General features: G+C 42.4%; 1 pseudogene; it reads left to right on the forward strand.

Annotated features, from left to right (window-relative positions):
- Nucleotides 1-848: 848 nt before the first annotated feature.
- On the forward strand, nucleotides 849-5,971 carry LOC117980522 (pyruvate kinase PKM-like; annotated as a pseudogene).
- Nucleotides 5,972-12,190: the final 6,219 nt, after the last annotated feature.

The raw sequence follows: 12,190 nt of genomic DNA on the forward strand, positions 1-12,190 counted from the left end.
TAGCCTACTGGAAATGGAACAGGGGAACTGGCAGACATGATGTATCCCAGATGTCACAAAATACACAATACTAGCACCATCTAGATGGAATCTGAAGCTAATCAAGCCACCAGATCTTATATAACCCACAGGAAACAGAGGGTAGAGAAATGTGTTAAATGGTAGTGAGTCCTCTCCCCCCATGGCGTAGAGGAATGAGGTAGCTAGGCTGAAGGCACATACCTCAGCCCCATTCTGTGACAATCCTACGCAGGCCCTGGGACCTTTACAAGACAAGCCAGTAAAAAACCAGCTAAACTTTAGTCATTGTTCACTATAATTCAATGTGAGAAAGATGATCAAGTTAGCGTGTGAGGCAGGTAGGACCTATCAGAGGATGAGACATCTAAGTTAGTTCTCTTGTTTGAGGACCCTAAATAATATTTTTAAAATAATAAAGAAGCACATACTGTCATCTATTTCAAATATTTAGGTTTGACACCTTTCACACACACTCACACAATGACCATCTCTTGATGCCATTTGGAAATCACGTCCTTCATGAATTACATCACCCCACAACCTTGGCCCATGTTCCATTATGGACTGCTGAGCACACTGCAGATTTCCCAGCTGGAGAAATAATAAAGCCAGTTCCTGCCTCCTATTCTGTTTCTTTTCTATCCCACCTCAGAGTATAGCTATAGAGATAAGGAAGGCACACAGAAGTAATGATTCTCTTGCAGCAGTAATTGCCCCGATATTTGCTCACCTATCTGTACCCACTTTCTCTGCCTTCCCACCCAGGACCTCAGATTTCCTATCGATGCTCTTATCAAAACCATCCTACCACTTCATGCTAAACCTCCTCTAACAAACCCAGAAATATTCTTCCAGAAATCCTTTTGCTACATCATTAATTTTTCTTCTCTTTGGGATCATTGACATTAGCATAAAATGTGTTATTATCTCTAACATTAAAAATACCTTTCCAAATACCTGTAGAGTACTATGTTCACTATTTAGGTGATGGGTTCGCTAGAATTCCAAACCCCAGCATTATGCAATATATCTGTGTAACAGACTTGCACATGGAACCCCTGAATCTTTAATAAAATAAAATAAGATAAAAAATAAAGTTAAAATGATAAAATAGATTCCAACTGCATAAGGATTTAGAGAAGAAGAAGAAGATGATTTTCAAACACAAGCATTTGTGGAGATTGAAATTTTTAAAAATAATTGTGTACCATATTACCATGTGCAGAATAAAACTTTCAAAATTAGTAGCGAACAATAAAGAAAGCTAATTTATGTTTTTAAAAATATGTTTTCCTTAAAAAAGAATAAAACTTTCAAAGTTAGTAACTAACAATAAAGAAAGCTAATTTGTTTTAAAAAATATATTTTCCTTAAGAAAAACTAGAGCAGAGATAAATGAACTAGAAAATAGAAAAATAATACGAAAAATCAAAAAAATCAAAAAAAGTTGGTTATTTGAAAAGATCAACATAATTGACAAACCTTTAGCTACATGAGTTAAGGAAAAAAGACCACTCAAATTTCTATAATTAGAAATGAAAGTGGGCACAGCTGCTGCGCATCCCGGGGCTCCTGACCTCTCTGCGTTTGCAGCGTAGCCCAAGTCGGTCAGCACTGGAGGACCTCAGAAGCCATGTTGAAGCCCCATAGTGAAGCCAGGGCTGCCTTCATTCAGACCCAGCAGCTGCACGCAGCCATGGCTGACACATTCTTGGAGCACATGTGCTGCCTGGACACTGACTCGCCACCCATCACAGCCTGGAGCACTGGCATCATCTGTACTATGGGCCCGGCTTCCCCATTGTTAGAGATGCTGAAGAAAACGATTAAGTCTGGAATGAATGTGGCTCATCTGAACTCTCATGGAGCCCATGAGTACCATACAGAGACCATCAAGAACGTGCACACAGCCACGGAAAGCTTTGCTTCTGACTCCATCCTCTACCAGCCCATTGCTGTGGCTCCAGACACTAAAGGACCTGAGATCCCAACTGGGCCCGTCAAGGGCAGCAGCACTGCAGAGGTGGAGCTGAAGAAGGGAGCCACTCTCAAGTTCACGCTGGATAATACCTACATGGAAAAGGGTAAGAGAACATCCTGTGGCGGGACTACAAGAACATCTGCAAGGTGGTGGAAGTGGGCTGCAAGATCTACATGGATGATGGGCTAATTTCTCTCCAAGTGAAGCAGAAGGATGCTCACTTTCTGGTGACAGAGGTGGAAAATGGTGGCTCCTTGGGCAGCAAGATGGGTGTGAACCTTCCTGGGGCTGCCGTGGACCTGCCTGCCATGTTGGAGAAGGACATCCAGGACCTGAAGTTTGGGGGCGAGCAATATGTCGATATGATGTTTTCATCATTCATCTGCAAGACATCTGATGTCCATGAAGTTAGGAAGGTCTTGGGAGAGAAAGGAAAGAACAGCAAGATAACCAACAAAATTGAGAATCATGATGGGGGTTGGAGGTTTGATGAAATCCTGGAGGCCAGCGATGGGATTATGGGAGCTCGTGGTGATCCACCACAAGCCGTCGAGATGAGATTCCTGCAGGGAAGGTCTGCCTTGCTCAGAGGATGATGATTGGGTGGTGCAGCCAAGCTGGGAAGCCTGTCATCTTGCCACTCAGATGCTGGAGGATGTGATCAAGAAGCTCCACCCCACTTGGGCTGAGGGCAGTGGTGTGGCCAATGCAGTTCTGGTGGAAGCTGACTGCATCATGCTGTCTGGAGAAACAGCCAAAGGGAACTATCCTCTGGAGGCTGTGCACATGCAGCACCTGATTGCCTGTGAGGCAGAGGCCACCATCTACCACTTGCAATTATTTGCGGAGTTCTGCCACCTGGCACCCATTACCAGTGACCCCGCAGAAGCTACTGCCGTGGGCACTGTGGAGGCCTCCTTCAAGTGCTGCAGTGGGGCCATAATCATCCTCACCAAGTCTGCAGGTGTGCCCACCAGGTGGCCAGATACTGCCCACGTGCCCCCATGATTGTTGTGACATGGAATCCCCAGGCAGCTCGCCAGGCCCACCTGTACCATGGTATCTTCCCTGTGCTGTGTAAGGACCCCATCCAGGAGCCCTAGGCTGAGGATGTGGACCTTCGAGTGAACTTGGCCATGAATGTTGGTAAGGCCTGAGGCTTCTTCAAGAAGGATGATGTGGTCATCGTGCTGACCTGGTGACACCCTGGCCCTGGCTTCTCCAGCACCATGTGTGTTATTCCTGTGCTGTGACGGACTCCAGAGCTCTTCCTCCAGCCCCTGTCCCACCCCCTTCCCCCAATGCATCCATTAGGCCAGCAATGCTTATAGAGCTCACTCTGGGCTGTAGTGTGGCACTGGTGGGCTGGAACACCAGGGAAGAAGATTTATGCCTCGCTGAAACATGGCTGTTTTTAGAGCCTGCTGTGGTGGGAGAGCCCAGAGCCTGGCTGCCCATCATGTGGCCCCATCAAAGCAAGGGAAGAAGGAGGAATGCAGAACAGAGGCCCCCAGAGTGTATGGCAAGAGGGTGACAGCTTCCTTTCCTCTGTGTACTCTGCTTAGTTGCTTTAGAAAATGGATGCCCAGAGGACTCCCAACCCTGTCCTGGGGTCAGGAAACAGCCAGTGAGAGTTAGGGACCTTAGGGCATGGGGCAGTAGTTCTAGTTTAAGCATACCCTGGCCCTGGCCCTGGCCCTTACTTGCTTCCCAATCCCCTGGGCCTTCCTCACTGGCACCTGTCCCCGCTCTCCACTCAGCTGTCCTGCAGCAAACACTTCACCCTCCACCTTCCATTTTCCCCCACTACTGCAGCCACCTCTGGGCCTGTGGCTATAGAGCCTATCTCTATGTCAATAAACAACAGCTGAAGATAAAGAAAGAAAGTGGGGACATTAACTACATACTTAATGAAATAAAAAAGATTGTAAGAGAGTGTAAGAGAGTACTAGGAGCAATTGTACCCCAACAAGTTGGATACACTAGATGAAATGGACAAATTCTTAGAAACACAAAACCTACCAAGAATAAACCATGAAGACATGGAAAATCTGAATAGACCTATGACTAGTAAGGAGATTGAATCAATAATCAGAAATCTCCAGACAGCCAGGAGTGGTGGTGCACACCTGTAGTCCCAGTTGGTTGGGAGGCTGAGGCAGATCACTTGAGCCTAGGAGTCTGAGGTCAGCCTTGGCAACATAGTGAGACTGTGTCTCCAAAAAAAAAAAAAAAAAAAAAAAAAACTCCAGACAAACAGACAAAGAAAAGTCCCAGAGCTGATGGTGTCACAAGTGAATTCATCTAATGTTCAGAACAGAGACTTAGGAGGGAGTCTGGACCCTCCCCACCCCCATGCTCCACTCCATCCTACAGCCGCAGACCACCGTTTCTCACCCGATCCACTCCAGCTTTCCTTACCCCTCCCTTGCCTATTTTATGCAGCCACAGAGATTTTTTAAAAATTCAAAAATCTGACTCTCTTTTCTATATTTTAAACTCTTCAATGTTTTCCTTTTTCTTTTTGGATAATGATGGAAATCTTTTGTGGAGTCCTAATTAGGGAAAAGGAGTCAGGATGGCAAGACTGAGGGAAAGAAAAAAGAAAAAGCAGATTGAGCTGGGCACCGTGGCTCACGCCTGTAATGCCAGCACTTTGGGAGGCTGAGGCAGGTGGATCACCTGAGGTCAGGAGTTTAAAACCAGCCTGGCCAACATGGTGAAACCCCATCTCTACTAAACATAAAAAAAATAAAAAAATAAAAAAAGGAAAAAAAATTAGCTGGGCGTGTTGGTGTGTGCCTGTAATCCCAGGTACTTGGGAGGCTGAAGCAGAAAAATCGCTTGAACCCAGGAGGCGGAGGTAGCAGTGAGCTGAGATTGCGCCATTGTACTCCAGCCTGGGCAACAAGCATGAAACTCCATTTCAAACAAAAAAAGAAAAGAAAAGAAAAAGAAAAAGCAGATAAGTTGTGTCTGACTTTCTTCCTGGTCCAGGACACGTAGCCCTCCTGTGCAAATAACTCACTATCTTCCTGCACCCAGTTATCGTCAGACCCTTGGCTGATAGAAAAATGCAAGTGAGCTCACTGCCACCTTGGCGTTACCAGTACTGCAAAAAGCCCTCTTCAGCACGCAGCATAAGCACTGTTATCTAAAATCCCCAGCAAGCCTTTGTCTCTTTGCAGTCAGCTCCTCTCTTACTAACTGGTCATTGTTCCCTTACAGCATATCTTTATACTTTCTCTAAGAAACCTGCCTTTCTTTACCTAACAACTGTCTTGGTAAATTCTTCTCACCTCCATATCACTGGTCTCAGATAGTGACATCTTTGACATGGTCCTCAATTTTCAGGACCTTTGCATGAGCTGCCGTCTCCTAGCTGGCTCCCCATCATCCTTCACAGTGTAGCTTAGGGCTATTTCCCTTAGGGAGCTTTTCTGAACTTCCAGAGCAGTTCTAGGCCCCCTGCTATATACTCTCCTGAAGCACTTTTATTTCAGTGTATTGATATACCTTGGTGCTATTATTTAAAGTCCGACTGACCTCTTAGATTCTAAGCCCCATGCATGCTTTTCTAATCACTGAATTTCTAGCACTAACATAGCACATGACATTGTGGAGACTCAATAAATATCTAATGAATAAAAGAGGGAAAAAGGAAATAAGGAAGGCAGGTGGGAAGAAAAAAGCTGATAGTCTCAGCCAAACTCAGTGACTATGGTAAATCCTGTGGGACATAGAAATATTCTGTTATACCAAACCTTCTTTATGTACTTAACTACTGTCCTGAATCTGCATTGATCAGTGTCTGCTGTATGTGATCTGCACACACAGCATGGGTATAATTTTCAGTCACAGCATTTTTTTTTGTTTAAAAAAAAATGGAAAGGTTAAATTTAGAAGTTAGGCCTATCCACACAATGTCTAACAAACTTACTAATCAAAATATTTACAAATACAGCTTCCAACTGCTGAAATTAGATAATTTAATATTTCCTAGTTTAGGCAGAACACTCAAGAACACAGGAAAAGATTGAAAGTCTAAAAAAATGGAGTGAAGCTTTTTGGAATTTATATTGTTCATTTCATCCAACAAAAGTCGTGAAACAGTTACACATTGAGTAGTACTCAGGGAATGTCATGACATCCAAGCTTCAGATCCAATGGGACTCTATTTTCAGAAGAGCTTCCATTTTAAAATTTAGTCTTCCCACAAAAGAGGAGTGGAATATAGCCTCTGTGTGGGCAGAAGGCATGCTGCAGACACGTCTGGGGGAGGAACATTCAGACGCAAGATTGCTGCAAGGGCCCAAAAGCAGAGAGGTGCCCTCATCTGTGATCACCACCCTCACCCTCCACTTCTGCCTTTGAATCTTGACTCAGACGAAGCTGCAACAGCATCCGCTGGCTCACAATTACATTTCTTGTTTTAAATGATGTTTTTACTTTAACACATCTCTACTTAGGGGCCGGGTGCGGTGGCTCATGCCTGTAATCCCAGCGCTTTGGGAGGCCGAGGCCCCCGGATCACGAGGTCAGGAGATCAAGACTATCGTGGCTAACATGGTGAAATCCCGTCTCTACCAAAAATACAAAAAAGTAGGCGGGCGTGGTGGTGCGCACCTGTAGTCCCTGCTACTTGGTAGGTTGAGGCAGGAGAATGGCTTGAACCCGGGAGGCAGAGGTTGCAGTGAGCCGAGATCACGCCACTGCACTCCAGCCTGGGCAACAGAGCAAGACTCCGTCTCAAAACGACAATGACAACAACAACAACAACAAACTCTACTCATATGTAGAAATCCAGGTTTCAAATATTTCATTTAATCTGAGCCTACTTGGTAGAGAACACTGGATCAAAGTTGTATTCCTTTTCTATTGCTGCCATAACAAATTACTATCAACTTAGTGGCTTCAGCAACACCAGTGTATCCTCTCACAGTTCTGTAAGTCAGAAGACCAACATGGGTTTCTTTGACTAAAACCAATGTGTTAATAGGCTATGTTTCTTTCTGGAGGGTCTGGGGGAATATCCATTTCCTGCTAATTTGGGTTGTTGACAGAATTCAGTTCCTTGCTGGTTGTCAGTGGAGGGCCATTCCCAGCTTCTGAAGGCCCCTGCATTCCTTGGCTTATGGCCTCTCCCTCCATCTTCAAAGCCTGCAATGGTGGGTTGAGTCCCTCTCATACTGTGAATCTCTCTTCCTTTTTTTCCCCTCTCATCTTTTCACTTGCAACTGGGAAAGGTTCTCCACTTTTAAGGACTTGTATGATTATAGAGTCCACCTGGATAATTCAGATACACTCTCTATCTCAAAATATTTAACCTTAATCACAACTGCAAAGTCCCTTTACCATGGAAGGTATCATATTCTGGGGGATAGAGAGTAAACATATTTGGCCGGGCGTGGTGGCTTACGCCTGTAATCCCAGCACGTTGGGAGGCTGAGGTGGGCAGATCACGAGGTCAGGCGTTGGTCAGCCTGACCAACATGGTGAAATGCTGTCTCTGCTAAAAATACAAAAATTAGCCATGCGTGATGGTGTGTGCCTGTAATCCCAGCTACTCAAGAGGCTGAGGCAGGAGAATCGCTTGAACCTGGAAGGCAAAGGTTGCAGTGAGCCACGATTGCGACACTGCACTCCAGCCTGGGCAACAGAACAAGACTCTGTGTCAAAAAAAAAAAAAAAAAGGAGACACATTTGTGGGTCCATTATTCTGCCTACCTCAAAGATATTCATTAATCGAGGTGGGGGGTGGTGGTGCTAGAGATTTTCTTTAGAACTTTGAGTGAGCTCCTCTGTGAATCAAAAAGATATTCTTGTAAAGTCTCTAGCCTTATGCTTGTGATATTTAAGAGCTTCAGTGATTGCCATTTCTTGGAGAATTCCTTTATATTTTAGCACGCCCTCAAAGAACATTATTACCCTTCCCCACTGAGTTTTATGCAGAGTCTCAATGTCATTATTTTATTCCTTGCACTCCCCTTTTTTTCTTAGAGTCATCAACTGTAATGTAAGTTGCTTTTCCTTGTTGTATATCCTTTCTTCTGGATCTTTTGGAGAGGGTTCAGATTATATATTTTTCCTGTTTTTTCAGAGTGGGGGAAAAAAATCTCCAGGAGAGGAGAAAGAGTTTTCTCACTTTCCTTCTATTTCATTTCCCTAGGCTTTCAAATTTATACACACAGTCCATGTGTTCTGATTTTTCCACACAGACATTTTCTAACAGAGATGTTTGTGCAATTTCTTTGCATCTTCACTTCATGTTACAAATATAGCCAAATTCAAAAAATATACCCAACCAGAATAAATGTTTGATCTTGTATCACTGGATTCTTGCATATAACTGGCCATTAAGCAACTAAAACAACTGGACTTCAGAACAACTGAATTAACAAATACATTGATAATCTGATCAATTTTTTGGTTGGATAAGATCCAAACATTTTAAGATCTGGCATTAAAGAAAGAAAAAGAATATATCACGCATTTTTCAATTTAGTTAATTAACAGCTCCTAAATTTAGTGTCCTATTTCTGGTTATGTGTTAAATTTACCCATGGTGTTGTCCTTTACATTTGAGAAAAATCTAATGAAGTCTTTCTATAGGGAAGTGTTAAAAGTATAATGCCAAGTGAAAAAGAGATTATAAAATAACACATACAATGCAATTTATTAATGTACGTTTCACAATATAATTTTTCTATTGTACACAAAATTAAAATATAAAACAGATATACATATATACACACATGAATGATATTAGATCTAGTTGACAAACAGTGCAATCTTTCACCTTCCCTCCAATCCTGAATCTATTAAAATAAAAAGCTATATTTTAGAAAGAATACATTTACAGCATTCTAGGAAAACATGAAATGAAACCACCATTAAAAGACCAGGAAATTCGAGACATTCCTGGAAAGAAGCTAGAAATGAATGAGAGGAGACTGATAACAGGCGTGAACAGAAAACTACATCCCAACACATCCATGAGTAAAAGGCCAACTGGGGAAATTCCAAACTTAGAGAGAAAAAATGGAACAAGAAGAGAAGGAGCCATGGAGCAATGCTTCTAGTGAGTCATAAACAGCTGCATCAGGTCAGAGAGGACAGCCCAGAAACCATCTCTCTCCTGTCTCCTGGTTTATACACACAACACACGTGTTTGATCCCAGGTTAAAAGTGGAGAACTACACTCTGAAGCAAGCAAACTTCCTTCCCTTAAGGCGTCCTGGTGTAGGGGCCTAGAATAGAAAAGCAGAGCTTAAGATAACTCCAGACTGCTACAACAATCAGGGAGAGAAAAATGAAGACACAGCTCTCTCCAAGAAGGAAATACATGAAAGGGCTAAGAGGGGAGGATCATTTGAGGCAGGAAGTTCAAGACCAGCCTAGATGATATAGCAAAACCCTATCTCAAAAATGAAACAAAACAAAACAACAACAGGGTTTCACCACCAACCCATTGAACTATTGCCATGGTTTGCCACATAGTTGACTAATATCCATGTTGCCATGAGAAGTGCGATGCCAATTTTTTGTCTCTTTTCATTGTAGGTAACTGGCTTTCTTCTCTCTGGAGATGTCATTCAGCAGGCTTTTTCAATCTGACAACTGGTGCTTTTCTTCAGCTTGGGAAATTTTATTTTATTTCTTCAATTACTTGCCCTATCAATTACTTGCCCTATTTTCTCTGTTCTCTCCTTCTGGAGTTTCCATGAGTGAATCTTTTTCAATTTTCAATGTCTTTCAATTTTCAATGTCTTTCAACTTTCCTATCATATTTTTTCTTTTAACTGATTTTTTTTTTTTGTCTTCCTTCTTGGATCCTTGCAAGGGTGAGCTCTTAATTTGGTCACTGTTATGGACTGGATGTTTGTGATCCCCCAAATGTGTATGTTGAAATCCTGACCCCTAAGGTGATGGTCTTAGGAGGTGGGTTCTTTGCAAGGTGATTAGGTCATGAGAGTGGAGCTCTCATGAAAATGATTAGTGCCCTTATAAAAGAGACCCCAAATATCTCTCTCACTTCTTCCCCTTCTGCCATGTGAGGACACAACAAGAACATTGTCTTAGAATTAGGAAAGTGAGCCTTCACCAGAACCTGACTATGCTGGCCACCCAGGCTGTGGCATGTTTGTCATAGCAGCCCATACAGACTGAGACTGACACCTTTGTGAGCAAATGCATCTCAATGCTGCCAGAACCTTCTTAGAAAATGTGTAGAATGTGTCTCAGAATTGTCCACCCAAGGAACAGAATAGGGGAATATTTACTCACCAGCTTTCCATCACTTTCACATATAGGTAAGCATTTTAGATGTAACTCAGGGTGAAAAATCCATTTATGTGCTTTGCAAGTTGAAATTCCATAGTCAGTTGATATATAAATATTTATTATTATAAAATACTGTATTATTAATTATTCTTGTGGAAACTCTTAATTTTACATACTAAAACAAATATTAAAGAGCTTTCCAATTAACCAAGCTGATGTATCTGGAGAGTGTAAGTATTTTTTAATGGATACTTGCTGCAAATATCCCCCCATCAGCTGTTTGAGATTAAAGGAGACCAAAGAGGCATGACAGCTACGTGCAATGCATGACACTATTTTGGATCCTGGCTCAGGGAAAAAAAGTTCTGTGAGAGACATTATTGGGACACTTTGCAAAATTGGTTTCTCTCTTGTGTTGAGTCTCTTAACCTGAGATTGTTGGCTGTTTCTTTGTGGAGACCTGCAAGGTAACTATGATCCCTAATTAGAGACTCACTAATCATGCAAAGGTTTATCACAGAGAAAAAACTAGGGCTAAATTACTGCCCACAGGAGAGGAGTTTAGAACTACAGGATGATAGTAATGCTTGACACTAATAAATCACTCTGGAAAAGAAGTTTATAAAATCTGGCAGCTCTTAAAAATCAACATGCTATTTATAGAAAAGAATAGGAAAGAGAACTGTGCAACGAAGACTTGCTTTTGCCTCCTTTGAGCCATTTGAATCATCACACTCGCCATATTACTAACTTACACTACTTGCAGCATTCATCCTTTGATGGCAGAGGGCCAAAACATTCTTAGAAAGTAGTTAGGAAGGGAGAGGAGTCATCACTTCCTTGGCTTAGGTTCAGAGTTCTGCTGAAAACCACTGTCTCTAGCACTCAATCTGTACTCTTCACCTGACTCCCGGGGAGAAAGTTCTACAGAGAGGAAGCTGGAGTGTAGAACAAGGCCCTTAAACTCACCCATGCATTCTGAAATATCCTCTGTAGTAGCATGCATGCTTACTAATTTTTTCACAGTGGACATAGGAATATTAGTACTGTTTGCCCGTTCATTTATATATTAATTAACTCATTTATTCATTCACACGCCTTGATTCATGGTTTCAGAGATCAGTTGCTGAGTTTTCTGTATACAAAAATCTGGGTTAGCTGCTATAGATATAGACACATACACGAGAGATGGCTTCTGCCTATAAGAAGAAACAGGCAGTAGCCAACTGTCTGAATTCATTCATTCAGCAAATGTTTATTGAGTGTCTACTCTAGATCAGGCAATATTCTAGGAGATTATATCCTAGTTGGAGCAGAAAGCTATTAATTAAACAAATTTAAAAGGTTGTTCCCCTTTATGATTAGTGCTGTGAAGGAAATGAACAAAGTGATGTATGTACCTGCTATGTGTGAGCCATGTAATTGCTGTTATTTGACCAAGTGAAGCTTAAAAGATACTCTCTAGTAGAGACATGTAGTGAGATATTAAAGTCAAGCTTGGCCGGGCTTAGTGGCTCATGCCTGTAATCCTAGCACTTTGGGAGGCCCAGGCAGGAGGATTGCTTGAGCACAAGAGTTTGAGACCAGCCTGGGCAACATAGCGAGAACTCATCTCTATAAAAATTTTAAAAATCAATCAGGTGTGGTGGTGCATACCTGTAGTCCCAGCTACTCAGGAGGCTGAGGTGGGAGGATCACTTGAGCTTGGAAGTTCGAGGCTGCAATGAGCTGTGTTGTGCCACTGCATCCTAGCCTGGGTGACAGAGGGGAACCCTGTCAAAATAAATAAATGAATAAATACAGGAAATCTTCAAAACCTATTTAAGCCACTATGGTTGAGTTATTAAGCAAAATTACCAAATACATCATTGGTCTATGACATAGTTTCTCAACCTTGGCACTACT

Source organism: Pan paniscus, chromosome 5, assembly GCF_029289425.2.
Source record: "Pan paniscus chromosome 5, NHGRI_mPanPan1-v2.0_pri, whole genome shotgun sequence".
NCBI lineage: Eukaryota > Metazoa > Chordata > Mammalia > Primates > Hominidae > Pan > Pan paniscus.